This window comes from Lissotriton helveticus, chromosome 11, assembly GCF_964261635.1.
Source record: "Lissotriton helveticus chromosome 11, aLisHel1.1, whole genome shotgun sequence".
NCBI classification, from domain to species: Eukaryota; Metazoa; Chordata; class Amphibia; order Caudata; family Salamandridae; genus Lissotriton; species Lissotriton helveticus.
The window spans coordinates 446368073-446388242 of NC_136072.1; the positions used below are offsets into that span (position 1 = coordinate 446368073).

A 20170-nucleotide genomic window follows, 5' to 3' on the forward strand; every position below is an offset into this window, starting at 1 on the left:
GGCAACCGCACAGCGGGAGTCCGAGAGTAAGCCGCACAGCCTGCGCAAACCGAGTCTCAAGGCGTACGTTCCTCAGCGCGTTCATTACTCCTCCGTCATCAAAGTCCCAACAGCCCAAGAAGTCCATGTACATGAATGCAAGTACCTCACCAGAGAACAAAGAGCTACCTGGCCAATCCCTGACTTAGGCGATCAACTCCAGACTAGACGCCTACGCCCATCAAGGCAAGTCATCACCCGCCATCGTCCTGATTCACCACACGGCTGGCCATGATACCAGGCCAGCCCTCACCAAGTTCGTCTACTGACACCATCTCGAAGACACATGGAGTGGAGTCCTACACTAGTGCCAAACCAGCCGACAAGAAAACTAACTAATAATCTGAAATGCGGCAGAGAGAGCATGTCCTGACCAAGACCCATACACCCTTGAGGTTTGTGCGAGAGACTGGCTACTGGCTCATCAGCGGCTTGCAGCTGCCCTAAGCCGGCACATAGGCAGCCCCAATCGCAGCCTACCAGCAGTCCCGTGGCAAGCCCGAAGAAGGGCCTCCCCAGGCGGGAGAGCTGAAGGAGACATTGCCCCACTGACAGGTCACCGGACACAGCAAGACAGCCTAAGAGAGACTTCGGGCGATCTAGAAAGAATCCAGTGAACTTTCACCATGGACTCCCACCATGATCTTGACGCACTCAGAAAATGAACTATTGTTACCACATACCATCATCCAGGTCGGCGGACGGAAGTTACAAGCGACTAAAGGACATGATTACACTGGCACGTTCCCAGTGCGCAGATGACATCTTCAAGCAAGAGTTTGTGTCCTGAACTGCTCAGGTTAAATGATGAACATCTGTTGAGAGCATCCTGCTACAGTCGAACTCACCAGCCCTTGTCGACTGTCTTCCTGATGCCGGGCTCGAGAAACTGATGGACCCTGTGGTGTACATTTCACTGTTAGTTATTCCTACAGGTTAAACTTTTGAGTTTTTATTTTCATTAAAGTTTTGGAGGAATGTTGTGTCCTGCGAGACACGTTCTAGTGTCTCGACACCCACTGGTTTAGTAACCATTTCCCCTATGGGAGTGGGCACACAGACCTCCCACACCCATCCACCACCGGCGTCACGAGTGACGTGACCCGGTATAAAATTCTCAACGAAGCACACGAGTGGTGAGTGAGATAAATTGAGTTTATTGAGAAGGACAGAGAAATACGTCCATTCAACAAGCCTGGGTCTTAACTGTCATCTCTGGAACCACAAACGCACAGCCTTCTTGATTCCAGACATGACATCAAAACACCACACATTTCCCTTCGTAAAAGAAAAAGGAATTGAATGAACAGAAACAAATAGATATACAATTGGCATCAGAACATAAGATGTAAAATGAAATGCATACAACATTAGAAAAAGAAAATCACAATTAGAAAAATACATATTTGTGATAATACGACAAATAAACACAAAAGTGTTTATACCAATCATGGATGTAAACTCCACAACACCAAACTCCTTACTTGTCGAGAGAGTAATCTTTATGCCACATAGGATTCTGACGGTTTCTTTGTGGATGTCGATTACAAGGAACAACACGAGATGAAGTAGTAAACTTTCTCCAATTTTTCGCGGCATTGGCAGAATTAGAACAAGAAGGTACAGAAGCATCATTAACATTTTCATTTGGCCACAACCAACGAGGAACCTTAACTACTTTAGATAGACTCCACACATTTCCATCAGATAATTCAACTACCTGCCTGCCAATGCGTATGACTTTCAATGGATCAGAATATCGAGACTCTCCAGATCTGATTAGTCTGCTTTTTCTTACACGGACCCAATCATTGACATCAAATTGACAAGAGACATCTTTCAAAGAAATATTAGCATTATCCTTATTGGACAAATTAGACATCCATGATTGAGACATGTTAGAACAACTCTTCCTTCCCCTCATTTTCTCGAAAGGAGACAGATCACCCATACTCCTAGGTGTATTTCTATAACACCACAAAATCTCACTTAACGCTTGTTTACAATCTCTTCCATTTCGTAATGCTAACTGTAAACCTTCCTTAAATACTCTTATCCACCTCTCAACTATTCCATTGCTCTGTGGATAATATACAGCAGATTTTTTATGGTTGATTCCATGACTACTCATAAAATCTTTCATTTCAGCAGATACAAATTGCTTACCATTATCAGTAGTAATGGAATCAGGAAAACTTTCCCTCTCGAAAATATCTCGTTTAAAATTTTTATTACAATACTTGTGGTAATATTTGAAACAATTTTAACCTCTGGCCATTGAGAAAATTGATCTATTAACAAATCACTCAGAACTGCCACCTTTCCTGACGTCTGGAAGCATGCTGCTGTGATCCCTCTCCTAAAGAAAGTGGGTTCCGATATTCTCAATCCTGAGAATTACAGACCCATCTCCCAGCTTCCTTATCTCTCTAAAGTCTTAGAGAAACTGGTCAATGTTCAACTGACCAAATACCTGGAAACTAATCTTCTCCTGGACCCCTCTCAGACGGGCTTCATAGCGAATAACAGCACCGAGGCTACATTGCTGGCAGTGTCGGACAGTATCAGATCCTCCATAGACCAAGGAGGGGCGGTGGCACTGATACTGCTCGACCTGTCAGCGGCGTTTGACACGGTCTCCCACCATTGCCTGCTGAACATACTTCGGCACAAAGGAGTTCAATCTAATGCCCTGAATTGGCTACACTCTTTCTTGCGAAATCACACTCAGGCCGTTCATATGGCCCAGTTCCAGTCTAGATCCACCCCCATCGACTGCGGGGTCCCGCAGGGCGCCTCGCTGAGCCCCACCCTTTTCAATGTATATATGTCATCTCTAGCCAACATTGGAAGAAGTGGGGCATTTAAATGTGCTCGTATGCGGATGACACGCAGCTGATGGTGGCCCTGGATGAGAAGCATGAGATCATTAAAACCAAACTACAGGGTTGCCTTGCAGAAAGGGCTCAATGGATGCATTCCCACTGTTTAAAACTAAATGCAGGGAAATCCAAAATCCTTTTGTTTGGTAATGCCAAACAAGTGTGGGATGCCTCGTGGTGGCCGCCCTCATTGGGTCTTGCCCCCACTCCCAAACAACAGGCTAGGAATTTGGGGATTATCATGGACGACGAACTGTCCATGAAAGACCATGTGCGATCCCTCTGTGGCAAGGGTTTCGCCATCCTGAACCTCCTAGCTAGGTTGTTCCCCTGGATACCACTGGACTGCAGACGCTCAGTTACACAGGCCTTACTGGTTAGCCCTCTAGATTACGGCAACGCGCTGTTTGTAGGGATGAACGAACACATGTTCTCTCGTCTACAGGTTCTGCAGAACTCGGCCGCCAAACTCATCTGTGATAAAGGCAGGTTAGACTCGGCATCGGAATGTCTGAAGACACTCCATTGGCTGCCGATGCGTCAGAGGGCCACCTTCAAACTACTCTGCCGTGCCCACAGGGCCTTACACAAGACAGGCCCTATTATTCTTCAAGGAAAGATCGAATTCTATGTCCCTACTAGGAACCTACGATCAAGCCAATTAGCATTAGCAGGGACAAAACGTATCTATAGAGTCAGAACCGGTGGCCGTTCATTCTCTTACCTAGCGGCCAGGAAGTGGAATGAGCTTCCAGATGACCTTAGACATACCACAAATTATCTCCTGTTCTGGAAAAAATTGAAAACCCACCTTTTTCCCATTTCTCAATAGGCCCCTCAGCTTCAGTTTCAGTAGTGTTCACTTGGTATTAGCGCCGTGATATCCCTTGGGATGAGTGATGCGCTCTACAAAACCCACAAATAAATAAAATAAAATAAAATTGATCTATTACAATAATGGCATAAACAACACATTTATTATAAGTTAAAGGTCCTGCAATGTCTACAGAAACACACTCCCAAACCCGACATGGTCTAGAGAGTGGCAAATGCTCATAAGAGACATGCTTTTGAGATTTGTCGCTCAAACAGCATTCCATACAGTCTCTAACTTTATGTTCAATGGCTTTGTCCATCGCTGGCCACCAAAAATCGCTTCTGATTCTGTTTTTCATACATGTCATGCCTGGATGACCTTCATGAGCCATATTCAAAATAACATGTTGTAATTCACTAGGAACTACCAATTGTAAACCTCTAAACAAAATATCATCATTTAGAGATAACTCATGAGCAACCAGAAAGAAAGGAATTAATTTTTCTGGCAAATCAACTTTACGTGGCCATGTTGACTTAACATATATCCTAACGTCTCTCAACGTTGTATCATTATCACATACAGACCTCCAATCATGTTCCTGAAGACAACCTTTAGATATTTCACAAATAGAAATAACTCTTTCTAAATCTGTATCATCTTCTACAATATGGTCATCAGGTGCAGGCAATCTCGATAAGCAATCTGCAAATATGTTCCTCACACCGGGAATATACTCTACCTTAAAATGAAAGTCTTGCAATTTGTATTGCCATTGTGCAATTCTAGAGGTTGCCTTCCCACAACCCTTTGTGGTGAATAAATCTAATAAGGGTCTATGATTACTCCTGACCTGACTTTAAAAGTGGTACCATAAACATATATACTCAATTCCCCACCAACAAACCAGAGTTTCTTTTTCCAAGGTGGAATACTTGCATTCAGCACCCCTTAATGGTCTGGATGCAAAGCCAATAGTGACTAACTGACCTTTCTGGTTTTGCATCAATACTGCCCCAATTCCTGCATTGCTGGCATCAGTAACAATGATAGAACTGCATGCAGTGTCAAAGGTTGATAACGCAGGAGCTGAAATAATACTTTTCTTTAATTTTCTAAATTCCTCCTTACACTTATCATCCCACATAAATGATACATTTTTCTTCATCAAGCACCTCATATTGAAAGTCTTATCTGCAAATAAAGGAACAAACTTCGCATAATATTCGGCAAGCCCTAAGAAAGACCTGAGTTGATCTTTATTCTCAGGATCCGGGGCTAGATCAATGGCTCTCATCAAATTCTGTTTTGAAGAAATACCTTGCTTACTAATTGAGTGACCTAAATAATCAACTGAAGACACATCAAATTTACATTTGTCTTTTGTGAGGGTAAGACCATTGTCATGTAAGATGCACAATACCTTGTGTAAAATGTTTGTGTGTTCAGAGGAATTGGATGCATAAATCATTTGCAATGTCTTTAAATAGATTGTGCATTACCCTCTGAAATACAGAGGAGGCAGATATCAAGCCAAATGGCATCCTCTTGTATCTGAATGCACCTTCTGAAGGGATAAATGACGTGAGATGTTTACTGTCATCATGTAAAGCTATCTGATGGTACGCGTTGGATAAATCCAAGGTAGTAAAAATTGATGCCCCTTTCAATTTTGTGAACATATAATTTATATTAGGCAAAGGATGCCTATCAACCCATACATTATCATTCAGATCCCTCAAATCAACACATAATCTCCGCTTGCCGTTAGGTTTAAGTGCGACAACCACTGGAGATAGCCATCCAGAAGATTCAATTTCTTCAATTACATCTAATTCGCACAACCTTTGTAATTCACACTTAACCGCTTGTCTTAAATGCAAAGGGACATTTCTCACTTTGTGAACTTTTGGTATGGCATTACGTTTTAGAACAATTTTATGAACAAATTTCTTTAAAAGACCTAACTTCTCAGTGGAAAAAACGTTAGGAAATCTCTTTTCCCATTCCAAACCTGGGTCTGATTCTACACTAGCTATTAAGTCAGAATACCCCAGTACGTGTTCTGGATGATTAGGATCTTGAGTTATCATCAAATCCCTTTGTTGTGGCCACCCCAACAGACAAGAACCCTCTTTAGCCACGTAAACCTTTGTACTAATTGTCTTTCCTTTAAAACTTAAAGTTGTTTCATAAAATCCTAAGACATCAATAGGTTTCCTTCGATATCCAACCAACCTTATGTCAGGAGGAGATAAACTAAGATTTGGAAATTCTTTTATCCATTCTTCACCAATCAGAGTGTGCCTTGCACAAGAATCAGCCATAATGTGTACATCCTTTCCTCCTATGACAACAGAACAATAAGGAGCATCTTTTACTGAGGTGTCGATTTCATATACAGCTAGAAGATCATAATCTTCCATATCACTCATTACTTCTTTAACATTTTCTTCAGATTGATTTTATCGATCAAAATTCTTGCTTTTAAACGTATTCCTATTCCTACACATTTTAGTGAAATGACCTTGTAGTTTACACTATCTGCACACTTGACCAATAGCTAGACACTTTCTGTCGTTTGCAAGATGACCAGAAATCCCACATTTGAAACAAATATATTCCTTTTTATCTTGAAATTGTAGATTCTTATTTTTTAACTTGTTGTCATCATAGCCAGTTTTCTTGACAAGATTTACTTCAGAGACTTTTTGTTCAGCGAGTTCCTTTTAACCTATTTTCATATCCTCAAAGCGATGAGCGATATCCAAAGCTTTGTCTAAAATCAAGTCTTCGGTATCTAATAACTTCCCTTGAAGTTTAACATCTGCAACCTTGTGCACCATTTGATCACGAAGCATTTGTTCTTGGAACGTTGAATAGTTGCACTTAGACACTAAAATTCTTAAATCGTTCATGAAAGAATCAATCGATTCATTGGGCATTTGACGCCTACTGAGGAATTAGTGTCGTGAAACCACTTTGTTAATTTTCTTTCTATACTGTTTGTCCAATTGACAAATAGCTTCTTCATAAACATCCACCTCTCCTTCAGTTGTCGAAACTGCATTTCCACTTGGAGGTAGATGACTCAAAACATGTCTGCCTTCTGCACCCAAACAATGTTTTAAAATTGCCAATTTTCTTTTTTCAGTGTAGTCATCACCTCCTATTGCCTCAATATACGCTTGAAAGCCTTCTTTCCATCTTTTCCATTCCAGGACCGGTTCACCAGGAGAAGACAGAAAGGGTGCTGGTGTAGTAAAATTTTCCATTTTAGGAGTGTTTGATGAATTACAAATAAAATATAGAATTGAAATAATAAATAAAAAAAAAAAATATATATATATATATATTTTTAACTTATTATTTTCTATATTTTACATTAACTTATTAGATTAGTTCAATTTGTAGAAATAATGCTTGAATCGGCAAATGTTCACATGTAGACGGTTTAATCGATGTTTTTCATCCTAAAATATGGCCGCTGCACGTTGTAAGGCTACGTGAATGTTTAGAAAGCAGAAAACACAAATTGGTTCCCAAATTATGGCCACCGGATGTTTTGACGTTCATACGTCATGTAATATCATTTGCGCATGCGTTAGTGTGAAGCTGGTTCCCAAAATATGGCCGCCTCACGTTTTGACGTCCATACGTCACTGTCTGAGTTTGCGCACAGGCTTGGGACACTCTGATAGTTTGATAAAATGTTTGAAATTCAATAAAGGACTCACCGGACCTTTAAAACAGACGGGGCTTTCGGTAACAGTTGTTTTGAATCACGATGCTTCTACCGGAAGAATGGATGAAGATAAATATGAAATTACGCAGCACCTGCAATACAGAACTCTGATCTGCACCATAGCAGGAGTCCAGGCTTGGTGGTTCGCTTCCGATCGTCGCCAATATAAAATTCTGAACGAAGCACACGAGTGGTGAGTGAGATAAATTGAGTTTATTGAGAAGGACAGAGAAATACGTCCATTCAACAATCATGGGTCTTAACTGTCATCTCTGGAACCACAAACGCACAGCATTCTTGATTCCAGACATGACATCAAAACACCACACCCGGCTAATAAATGGGCCCGGGTGCACGTGCTCGTGGCCAGTTGAGTGATCACAACCTTAAGTGTCATTCCTTAAGCCAGTCAGTCAGTCAAATTTGGCTTCATTTTGATATAAGACATATCTTTAAAAGCGAAACACAAACATAGTAAAAGAGATAAAAGAGCCAATCCATATAGAATACAATCATAAAAAATGAAGTACGAATGGCATCAATAATTTACATAAAATAATCAGCATAGAGATTAAAAGTTAAGCAATATACATGAGCCTTTTTGATCTGATTAGCCATGCCCAGCTTAAAAACTTCGCCATACCATAGACAAATAGGAGCCGTGTATCAGATTTCAGTATTCGTAAAGCTTCACTTTAATGTCTGGTGCCCAACTCTTTACACAAAGGTTTAAGCCACCTGTGACGAGGAGCTTTATAGGCAGGGCACTCAAATAAAAAATGGGGGACCGACTCAGTCCTAGAAGCACAGAAAGGACAAAACTTACTGGTCTGTGCCGGGATCTTCCAGCGAGCGGTTATTTCACCCAGAGGAAGCACTCCTATTCTGAATTTAAAATATAGGGCTCTATCTCTAGGTTTTGAAATAGTATCGAGATAGGGTTCACATAGGGTTACTTCCTTTACTATTAAAAATTCTCTGGTGGTTCTACACAGATTAGGGTTAGTATTTCTTTTGTTCGTTACCCACTGCCAATAAGCTTTTTTTAAGACAGCCTTAGGGGGTGCGGACATAGAGTGCCAAGCCTCGCCAAATCCCAATTCTCCAAGGAGATGCTTAACATCCCTTAGCCATCCTATTTTACACCAGCCTGACAACGATAAAACCTCCTTTAGCCCTTCCGCGTAGCTGGTGAGTTCAGGGACTTTCCATAGGCGAGCCCAGAGAAGAAGGGGTCGTAATCTGGCCTGGTCTTTAATAGGGCGACAACCCATGTCTAAGAGCAAGGGTAAAGTGGGGGTATTATGCGAGAGACCCATTAAGTCCTTCAGAAACTTGTTCTCTGAGCAAGATAACTGGTCCATATTCTGTGCTCCCCAAAGCTCTGCTCCATAAAGCGCCGCACTAACACCTCTCGCCTTGTAGATATCTAACACCGAGCGATAGGTTTGGGAGTAGATAGCCGCTGTTCTTTAAGTAGGGCCCCCACCACCCTTTTATGGGTCAATAGCATCTTTTGGAGATGACAATTCCAATTCATGGTATCAGACAGGCGAATCCCTAGATAATCGAAGACCTTGACCCTTTCCAGGGACACCATATTCAGTAAGGGTGGCCGGCCGTGCTTTTTCGGGGGATTCAAGACCAAATATTTGGTCTTTTCAGTGTTAATTTTCAGACCCCGAGATTTGCAGAAGGATTGAAAACTATCAAGAAGACTCTGTAGCTCAACTGGGGTTTTAGAAATCAAAAGGGTATCGTCTGCGAATAATAGGGTAGGTATTCTCCTGCCCGCCAGGGAAGGAGCATCTGAAGGATGTTTTAAAAGATGCTCCACCACTCCGTTGACATACAAAGAAAACAGAGTGGGGGCAAGAACGCACCCCTGGCGGACACCCATATTTACTGTCATTCAGGCGGTCTTTTGGCCCTGTTTCCCCCACCGCACCTGCGCAAAGTTCTCAGCATGGAGCTTTATTAGTAATGACAGCAAATACGGGAGCATTCCCAAGTCAGACAGTACCCTCCATAGGCAACCACGGAGCACTAGGTCGTACGCAGTTCGCAGATCAATAAAAGCAAGATACAGGCTGCCTTTGCCCAGTGCAACCACCTTCCAATAGAGCAACAGCAGTCGAAAGGACTGCTCAATGGTCCCGGTGCCTGACCTGAAGCCCGCTTGGAAGTCAGAGAGGATCCCATTGTCCTCTACCCACTGGAGCACCCTCCCCAGGACCACCTTCCCTGCAACTTTCTGCGATGAGTCTGTCAAGCTTATAGGTCGATAGTTTGCTGGATCGTCCCTACTCCCTTTTTTAAAGATCGGGACGACCTCAGCACCCATCCAAGATTCAGGAAGAGCAACATCATGGTAACTTGCATTAAGCAGCGAGGCAATAAGGTTCCCCCATTCTAACGAGTTAATGCGAAACAAGTCCCCCGGTATCCCATCAGGCCCTGCAGCCTTGTTGGGAACAAGAGACTTGATCGCATTCTCTACTTCTTTGCCGGTAAACAATGGATCCTCACTCAGCCCAGGGTGGTCTAGTGGTAGTATCTCAAAGGATCCCCACCCATCACCCGTTGTTGAAGTATATAGTCGGGAGAAATGATCCAACCACAACGCCTCAGAGATATTGCATGTTATGAGGGAATCAGTAGGCTTGTTCTTAGCTCTGACTAGGTCCCAAAAACCCCTAGAATCTCTTCCAGCGCTTGCCGGCCTTCAAGTCGCACCAGAACTGGTTCTCCCACTCTTCCTTTGCTTAAGCAATATGTGGGCCTAGAGCCCACAACACCACAGTTGCCTTGCCTTATCCCGTGTCAGAGAAATAAATCACCGCCTGTACACCGAATTTCATCACATAAACATTTAATTACAACAAATTCGACCGATACACGCGGTCAAACGTGTGCAAAGAGCTCCCTTGACTCCTGGGGCAACAAAGCAACGTGCTTTCGAAAAAAGCCACTGCGTTCAGCAAAATTGTTCCCTGTTTTCAGCCAGGGATCTCTCAAGCCCAGATGAACGCATTAAACTGGCATGCGACGTGAATCTGTACTTCGTCCGACAGGTGGCGCTCACGGGCAGTACAAGAGGATGAGGCGCACGGCCACTTCCGCCATCTCTTGCGTTGTTGTGATTTTGAACGGCTAAGCTGAGCTGACGTCAGCGCGGTTGAGCTCGGTCACCTGACGCGCAGCGTATAAACACAGGAGCTGTCCCGGTGCTGAAATCACTGGATGAACTGTCAGCGGGCGAGCAAGGAAGACCATGCTTTGAATCCACCCTCGTGCTTAAACTATCGGTAAGCTTAATTTATTTTTTGTGTTTCTGATATTTTTTATATTCTGGCATTTGCACCGGTGTGCTGATACGTCGATAATACTACCTTGAAGTAGGTAATGCATACATGGTGTATTAAATACGAAGAGATGTTAAACACATATGGGGTTTGAAACGCTATATACATTTAACATATTGTATAGAATGTATAGCTGGCAATTAGGAATTCTTGTTTTTGTGTTGCTTTGTAGAATAGTAAAGGTTTTTACAGGTGTTGTAGCCCATAAGAAGACAACGCAGTATGAAAGCGAGCAATGTTGATAATAACCACCTGATGCATGCGGTATATTTTTATTTCGAAATTTAATCTACGGTAAAAATGCAACCACCACTCGTGTGATTTTTTTATTTTCTGAAGTAATTCGGTTATAGAATGTGCAATGCACCACAATCTCTTTTGGCTACCGTAGCATGTACTTTAATGTAATTTGCCTGAATTGGTGCTTTCGATAAGCTGTATCTTTGCCTTCTGTAAAGAGTGTATTGTGACACACAATTTCTTTAGCGTAGAGACTTAAACAAATGTAGGCTCGCGCCACTGCCATGGGCTGTTTTCACCTGTTGTATGCCCATTTGTGGCCAGCGCAGACACTCATGATCTCTGCAGCAACGCCATCCCAGTTTCACGCGCTCATTTAACATCGACGGAACCGAAAAGATACTGAATGTTCAGGAGAAGAGGTTAACAGGTTGCCTAGGATACCGGTACAGCCCAGCGAGCAATTAATCATTCTCCAGGCTATGTTGTCCCCTCGTTCATTATTCGGCTACATGAAACTATAATTCAGCCAGTCTCCGAATCACCATTTTATTGTGAGTAATTGTGTGGACAAACCCCCAAATGCCAGTGGTTTATATTTGCGAGGAAGTAAACGTCTTTATGAAGCTGGAGACTGCCTAAACATTCCATATGTAACTCAGAAACAAGTTTCCTGTGTAAGTATTCCAGGAGCTGTGGAGAACGAATTAAAACCGTCACCACAAATCTTGTCATTTGTGAAGACAGAGGAAGTGTTGGAACGCCTGCCACGAGGCTTCTGTGAAAAGGGCATGTCGCTGATCAGAAATGGTTATGTTTGATGACTGACTGCACACACCCGTCTGAGGAGACATGGACAGTCGTGACGCAGGGTGATTTATGAATGGTCCATGTAATATGGGATTAATAGCTGAATCCACCTCTATATGGTGTATTTAAGTCCTGGAACCCATTTGATGGGCTTCCATCAAGAATGTACGTCATTTATTTAAAGACACATAACATTTTGTTTCTTCATCTAATCTGTTTTGAACAATTTCCTGTCGCAAACTTTAACCTTCAAATAGCATATTCCCTCTTTATTACTAATGACAATATCTTCTGTATAATTCCCAAAAGCAGTCTTGTTTTTCTTTTCCTGGGAAGAGGATGCTGGTTAACTCATTGTACTGGCCAACTGGTTTCTTTGCACCTGAATCTGAAACTAGTACCATTTGTATCATCCTGCCCGCCCTCATGACATATACGTCTGTCGCTCACCCCTCACACAGACGCGCCAATCTTCAATGGGAAATAAATGTAAATTTTCAGCTCCTGTTGAGCTTTAGGAGGAAGATGACAATCATGCTCTGTTCATTTTAAACAACCTAGATCCTTGAAGGTGCCTTTATGTGACATGTTGCCACAACTGCCTAGCTCAGGGGTGTCCAGTATTGCTCATGTGGTCTGGATCCATACCAGAGTTTCAGGTTATTTACAGGAGATGATTTTACATGCAGTGGATCTAAAGGGCACTCTTGGCATAGTGGTTAAAAGTCTGGCATCTCTCTGGCTTTTGAGACCCCAATTAGCCATACCTGCCCTAACACAATGACCCGCTAAAAGCTTACTACTTCCGTGTTGTCTGTCTCAGAAAAGTTTATGATTTCAGGTGGAACCTTAACATATGCTTTCAAATGCCTCTGTGCCTGGTGGTTGGCTGTCTTAAAATATCCACCTGAAGGATCTGTGTTTGACTCTAAGGTTGCAGGTTCGAATCTTGGTAGGCACACTCAGCCTTTATCCTACTGCAGTTGCTAAAATGAGCACTATTGAGTTAGGTATCAATAAATATCTAATATCTGTCAACAGCACCATGAGACCTCTGTAGGGAATGAATGTGCACTCTACAAATATGCCTGTTCTTCTTGCACTCATTCCTTAGTCTTTATTGGGGTTTCTTCATAGCCTTAAAACTGCACAGTGGTGAGCAAACCCTTGGCGTGCATGCGTATTTATGCATTCCTGCGGTGAACTCAGGATCGAGGGGACCTTTAGTGTTTTGTGGTATTTACAGAATATTCTTTAATTGTCTGTTTAAGGATGTATATTGGGGTATGATCCAGGTTGCTGGAGCTGGGCACAGGTAGAAGCGCTCCCCTCTTTAGGATTAGGAGACGCAAAGGATTTGGAGAGCAAGTAGCAGGAGCACAGTTTGCTTTTTGATTCACAGAAAGATATCCTGTCTTTGAAGAATAGAGGTTCTGAGCCAAATAAGTTTTGCCATTGCTTTAGATAGTAAATCCGTGCACTTCTCAGCCTTTACTGCAACAAACCCTTCCTATGTACATGCAGCTGTGATCACTTGACATTTGGAGATTGTGATTTCTAACTGTTGATTCTGTGACCACACCCAGTGAATGTAAAGTACTGTAAGCTATTTTTTATTACCTTAAGGTTCAAGAAGAGATAAACCCTTCATGCAGCACCTAACTGGGGCCGGTATTTGTCGGTGGTGGGCACCGGCATTCATTTTTGGGGTCCCGGGATTTATTTTTTTCATTGGAGTTAGATCAAAAGCTGGAAAGGAAGGCAGAAAAATACAAAAAAGAAGAGGAGAACGATTGGAAAACCAGAGGGAATAGGGCTGAAAGGGTCCACACAAGATTTTGATAAATAGAAAGTGTTAGGTGGTGCAAGAGAGAGGCATGAGGCGGAATCAAGACTAGACTTTCGTCAATTTGGTAAGAGCTCGTAAGAAAAAACATTGGGCCAAGGTGCTTTGCTTATTACAAATTAATCACTGTCTTCATGTTTTACCATTCAGTAAGTTTAATGCGGACAGACATAGTCTTGTTTTAATGCCTTGGTTCTCTGCTGTGATGTGCTGTGTGGCTGTGCCTTGGTTCTCTGCTGTGATATGTTGTGTGGCTGTGCGGTACGCACATTTATGGTACATGTTGAACATATAAGATTGATTGGGACACAGTGAAGGCTTCCAAGCACTGGAGTGATGTGAGGTTGCTTCTTCCTTTGGGTGATGGCTGTGGACGTGCAGTTTTGAATTCTTGGACGCCCTCGCCGCCGTCCCCCGCATCCGAAGAGCGAAGAGCGACGACAGGAGGAAGGTCCTTCTCCTACCTGGCCGCCAAGACCTGGAACTCCCTCCCGACCGACCTGCGCCTGACCCAAGACCACCTCTCCTTCAGGAAGAAGCTGAAGACCTGGCTGTTCGAGCAGTAGCGGCACCCCCCCCCCCCCCCCCAGCGCCTTGAGACCCTACGGGTATGTAGCGCGCTCTATAAGTGCCACTGATTGATTGATTGATTGGATTGTGTTATTTTATGGTCTCCAGAGAGCTGAGTACACATTTGCAGACATGATTAGATCCAAATTCAAGCCATGTTATGAACACTCAAACGTTGATACCAAGCAAAGTATGAGTTTTCATGCCTGTTCTTGTGGTCTTGATGTAAAAAAAAATAGCAACTGGCGACCCAGTACCTTGGAAGTCAGAGCTGTCCTCTTCATCACCCACTTCTATGTATGATCCCATTTTTCTTTCCCCATCATTTGGGAACAGCGTAGATTCTGACACCTCCAGCGAGGATGCCATGTTTATTTGGCTGATGAGAAAGGCATGGTTTATTTTTCAGGATGGAGAAGGGGATAGGCCTTTTTAAAAAAATTATATTCTGCTTCAGCCGGAGAGAGCTTTGTCACTGTGGTGGTTCAACGTTGCAGTTGCTGTCTTATAGCATGCAGAAGAAGAAAAATAAAGTTAACAGTTTGTGGAGCTCAGGATGAATTGCTTTGTTTTCCATGTACAGGAAATGAAAAAATAAGATATATTTTCACCTTAATCCTAACTGCAAACTGATTGCTACTTTCCAGCAGAAAATCTACCACTTTAGCCGCAGGTAGATTCATGGAAATAGACGATTTGCAAAGACTTCTGAGCTCGGACAATGGCATATGTAAACACAAGAGTTCAGATTATCAAACATGCATTTTGAGTGTTCCAAGCATGGTTTGAATTTGGAGTTTACCATGTCTGCAAATGTGTTCTCAGCTCAGGAGCAGCCTACAGAATGATACGCGATAAACATCTTATCTACTTGCCCCGCTGTTTTATTTCCTCTGTGTAAACCTATGTGGTTTGAGCTATATAACTTAAATCTGGTCATTATTGTACCGAAGACGTTTTCAATGTAGCTCCTGTAGGGCTGTATCCATGCCAGGTTTTCAGGATACCTATTGTTTATGTATTATATTTAGATCAGGAGTCTGTAAATGTACCTTCTGTGTAAATATGAAATAGATATACCACCGCTGGCTCTAAAGTCGACACCTGTGCTGTCAATATTTTGGCTAGCTTTTTGCCTTATCTTTCTCTCAAACAGATTTGTGTACTTTGATTTGGTTTTGTTCCACTTTACCTCATGAATTGGTTAAAAAAGACATAAAGGGCCAGATTTACGAAACATCCACACAGTGCAGAGCATGGATCATAAATCCCTAGCATAATACTTTTTATGGGTTTTGCATTTGGAAAGTAATGAAAATCAAGTGCAAAGTGTTCGTAAATGTACTCCAAGGAAATGGGAAGCTCTGTGCATGTGTTTGGTAAACAAAGTCAGATGATAAAAATGATATACCTAGGAAGAGCGAGCGTTAAACTTCAAATCCACCATGGCCCCAGATGCACACTTTGATCCCTATAGAAGTCTACTCATTAGTTTATCACTGTCCTCCAATATATCTTGATGTATTATCATTGGTATCTGAAAACCCTTTAGGTCCTGACACCAAAGTGTAATGCCAGCCCCCTGTTTATCTTCACCAGGTGTACTCTAACTGATGGCCTGATAATACATTTGTTAATGGCCCTGAAACTCATTAGTGCTCCTGACAGGCTTCACTTAAGGCAAAAATCTAATTTAAATTAAATGCAAAAAAGCAGTTTTTCAAAAAAGGATCTCCCAGGTGTCGTAAAATCCTTGCAAGAAACACAAAATGTGTCTCATTATTTTAGGACTATAGCGGTGATTAATTTTGCAGTTCGAATAACAAAGTGCTAACAATTGTGTCCTAGGTAACTGGGAAAGGTACTGAGTGAGTGTCTTTTTAGAAACACATGAGAGATTACATTTCATTTCACGTGCACCCAGATTTTGGCTTATCTCTGCCCTCAGTTTTGGGCCTTCAATCACGTTTGGCAAATGCATTTCGTCTTATCCTTTTTATGCTTTTGTTGCACCGAAACAACCATAATATCTTCCATAGCTATGCTTGTAAAATGGGTTTTGGCTGGCATAGAGCAAAGGTGTCCTGGACATACATTTTTATTGAATGTACACCATCAAATTGCCCACAGGTGTATGTTGGCCACATCCTCGGTTAGGCACTGGCTTGCTTTTAAGAGACTAAGGGATTGATGTATCAAAAAATGTTGCCAATTCTGTGTCCATGGGAAAATGTATTGGTACATATGGACCTAAGAGACAAATTTCAATATTTCCCTTTATTTAATCTAACCTGCCTTTGTGCTGGGAATGCCAGCACATAATATACCACAAAATAAAACCGATTCACCCCAATAGATGTTGGGTTACATTAGGTACAAATCTAATACAATTTTATTTTAATGTCACTTTGGTTGGGGCTCTGTTGTTTATACGTTTTGTAAAGAAAGACATGTACATATAGAACATTTGATATCATTTTCCAACGGTTTTTTCCATGTTTAAAACACATTTCTTCAATATGAATTAACCATAATCAACATTTCTCTGGCAAGGACAGCAGCATGAACTACAACCTCTGCCCTTATGGCAAACTCAAGGAATAATCTGGACTCTGATAATCAGAAAGAAAATTAATTAATGTGTCCAGCGGGCATTTATAATTAGCGGACCCGCAAAAAAAAAAAACTGGCGTTAAGCACAGTGAGAAACGTCACAGGAAGTGAAGCTTGAAGCCATTTTAGAATGTTTTAATATAGATATGTTACCCGCCCTAAACCAAATCCCTCGAGGCTTTGGGATGGGTACCATCTTCAACAGAGAAAGCAAAATAATTTAGATAAAAATAACAATGATGCCACAAAGCTTAAAAATGCTGTGATGTCCATAGCTCTCCAAACAAACCTTCTAGTAGAATTTGGAGAAGATTATTTCTTATTCTTATACAAGAAGGGAAAAGGCATAAGATAAATTCTCACTTTTTTATGTCCTCTATTAACCAGAGAACCAGACTACCAGAGATGAGCAGCACAACCTCCTGATTTACTCCAATTCAAGTAGAGTCTGGCTCCTGGTTGTGCCTTGACTGCATGCTTTTGTGCCCCAAATTGCAAAGAAGCCTCAAATGCTGGCAGATGATGAGTCCAAATGACTTAGAAGGACCATAGGTGTAGCCCCCGCATCAAAGAGCTTTGCTGCTCCAAGCCTATGACTTGCGAAGTATAGAAGACTTAAACAACAGTGGGGCCAATCCACTAGCTCTAGTCAACATCTTGAGCCGATATTTAGTCATAAAGTCATCAGTTTGAAGGTTTAGTGGAGTCACGCCCCTGAATTGCTGAATCTATTTCATTTATTGTGATCCATAATCTGTCAAATAATAAAGTATGTACTTCATCTTACTTCATTGGGAACTCTGTCCCCATGCCATGGAAAATGCTAATTTAACATCTGCTGAATTCATCTTATTCTGCTGAGAAAGTTTTAATTCCTGCAAAATCTCTTCACAAAATGTATTTGTGAAAGACAACGGTAGAGGATGGAAGAGTTATCATAGAAACTGAGTCTTACATGTTGTGCACCAAAATCCAAGGTATTTCCTGACCCTGTGATTTACCTGGAACCCCAGTAACTGCAAATCCAGGACAACATTTGGCACCTGTAATGGAGGCCCAAGTAGACTTATATGTACACTGACTAATATTCCACAAGCTTATATTTACCACAATAATGCTTTGTACTATAAAAGCTTAAAAAAGCTGGACAACCTGGGCCTGAATCACAAAGATTTTCCTATGAGAATGTCTGTGTCTTACTCTTGTAGTAGTCTGCCTTACTCCTAGTTTAGTCCTAAAATTAAAGAGTAAGATAGAAATATTAGAAGAGGAAGTCACAGCTAAATCTTTGCGAATCTGGCTCAATTCATGTGAGTTAATTTATGAGAAACATGCCTTTAGAACAAAGCCGGTATCACGATGTGCCTTCACAATGCCAGCAATAGAACAAACGCGTCATTAGTATGCATTTGTTTAGGACGCAAGTGATTACAACGACTTGCTTTAAAGGGGGCGCATAGACAGAGTGGTGTTGGATTTTAAGTCCAACACCTTCTCTACTGGTGGACAGACTGGCGTTGGAATAGTAAATGATACTATTTCAACGTCCAGAGGCCCCTTAAGGCAAGTCGTTGTAACAACTTGTGTGCTAAAGGAACACACCGTAATGACGCGTTCATTCTAATGCCGGCTTTGTAAAGGCATGCTTGCTAAATGCAGGTGGGATAGCGTCATACAACCTTAATTTTATGTACACTATCAAATGTAGTATTATGTAACTAAAAGCTATTGGGTTCCGTGACTCTAGCCATATGGTGTTCAGTGCTGTATATGCTTATGATTTTAAAAGTGTAACCTATAACAAAGTCTCTAAGGGTGTAAGTAACAGGGCAATCTTATCAGGAGCGCAATTAGTTGCTCGGAGCACAAGGAGTGAAAAGGGAGACAAATGTTTTAGAATGATAACACAGTTTAGAAAGACATGAAAAAGCACTGCGTTACATTCAATGGCATGTAACCTATGTGATACTGTGTACAAGTGCATGTGAAATAGTGAACAACGCAAGTGACATGTGAGACAGTATATACAGCGACATGGAGGGGTGCAAAAAACAACAAATAGTGTACGGAATTTAAACACAGAGCTACCCAAACAATAAATGTAATTATATACAGAAGGTTTAGGTGGGTATCCTTGAAGGATTGCCGCCGTAAATTATGCTGTGTGAGTCGACAGTGTTTCGGCCTTTAGGGATGTTAGGCCATCATCAGGACCAGGTGACAATTATTTACATTGCAGTGAGGGGGGATGGTGAAGCACACCTAGAAAGGAGCAAAACCGATGGAGTGAACCAGAGTCAATTTGGTGAATGAGCTGAGGTGCACAACCACTCTGTCGTCAGGATAAGCCAGGGTATATGCATTGAAGCAACGGCTGGTAATTGGTAACCAGTGGAAGAGCCAGCGAAGTTCTGGTGAGCAATGTTTGAAGAGCAGTGAGGTGCGGCAAGGTGCAATCATTAGTTAGAGGCGCGGCGGGCTAAATCCAAGAAGCGCGGTAGTGGGCCTTCTGTGCGAGTAAACCGAGAGTGCTCGGCGTATGTCAGGCCGGCGTGTTTGTGCACCACAGCTCCTTCACCAGATTGACTTTAGTTCACTCCACCGGTTTCGTTCCTTTGTGGGTGTGCGTCACCATCCCCCCTCACTGCCATGTAAATAATTGTAACCTGGCCCTGATGATGGCCTAACTTCCGTAAAGGCTGAAATGCAGTTGACTCTCACAGCATAATTTACGGTGCCAATCCTTCAAGGATACCCACCTAAACCTTCTCTATAAAATTACATTTATTGTTTGGGTATCTCTATGTTTAAATTCTGTACACTATTTGTTTAGTTTTTTGCTTCCCTCCTTGTCGTTGTATATTCTGTTTCACGTGTCACTTGCTCCGTTTACTATTTCACAAGCACTTGTACACAGTATCACATAGGTTACATGCCATTGAATGTAACGCAGTGCTTTTTCATGTCTTTCTAAAATATATGAAGTATTATATTCAACATATACTGTGTTGTCATTCTAAATCATTTGTCTCCCTGTTCACCCCTTGTGCTCCGAGCAACTAATTGTGCTCCAGATAAATTTGCCCTGTTACTTACAACCTTAGAGACATTGTTCTATGTTCACATGTTGGCCCTGGTCTCTATAGGGTTCACGGGCTACCTCCTGTAGTCTGATACTGCACATGATTTTAACCTCTTCGACGCTGATGACGGCTCCCGGCCATCATGAGTCACGGTGGGTGT

General features: G+C 42.1%; 1 protein-coding gene across 1 annotated transcript in view; it reads left to right on the forward strand.

Annotated features, from left to right (window-relative positions):
- Positions 1–10707: 10707 nt before the first annotated feature.
- Positions 10708–20170, forward strand: part of SCG2 (secretogranin II) — a 94618-nt gene continuing 85155 nt past the window's right edge. Inside the window, exon 1 of the mRNA XM_078665966.1 lies at positions 10708–10791. The gene's annotated coding sequence lies outside the window, so the exon portion shown is untranslated. The remainder of the gene's footprint in view (positions 10792–20170) is intronic.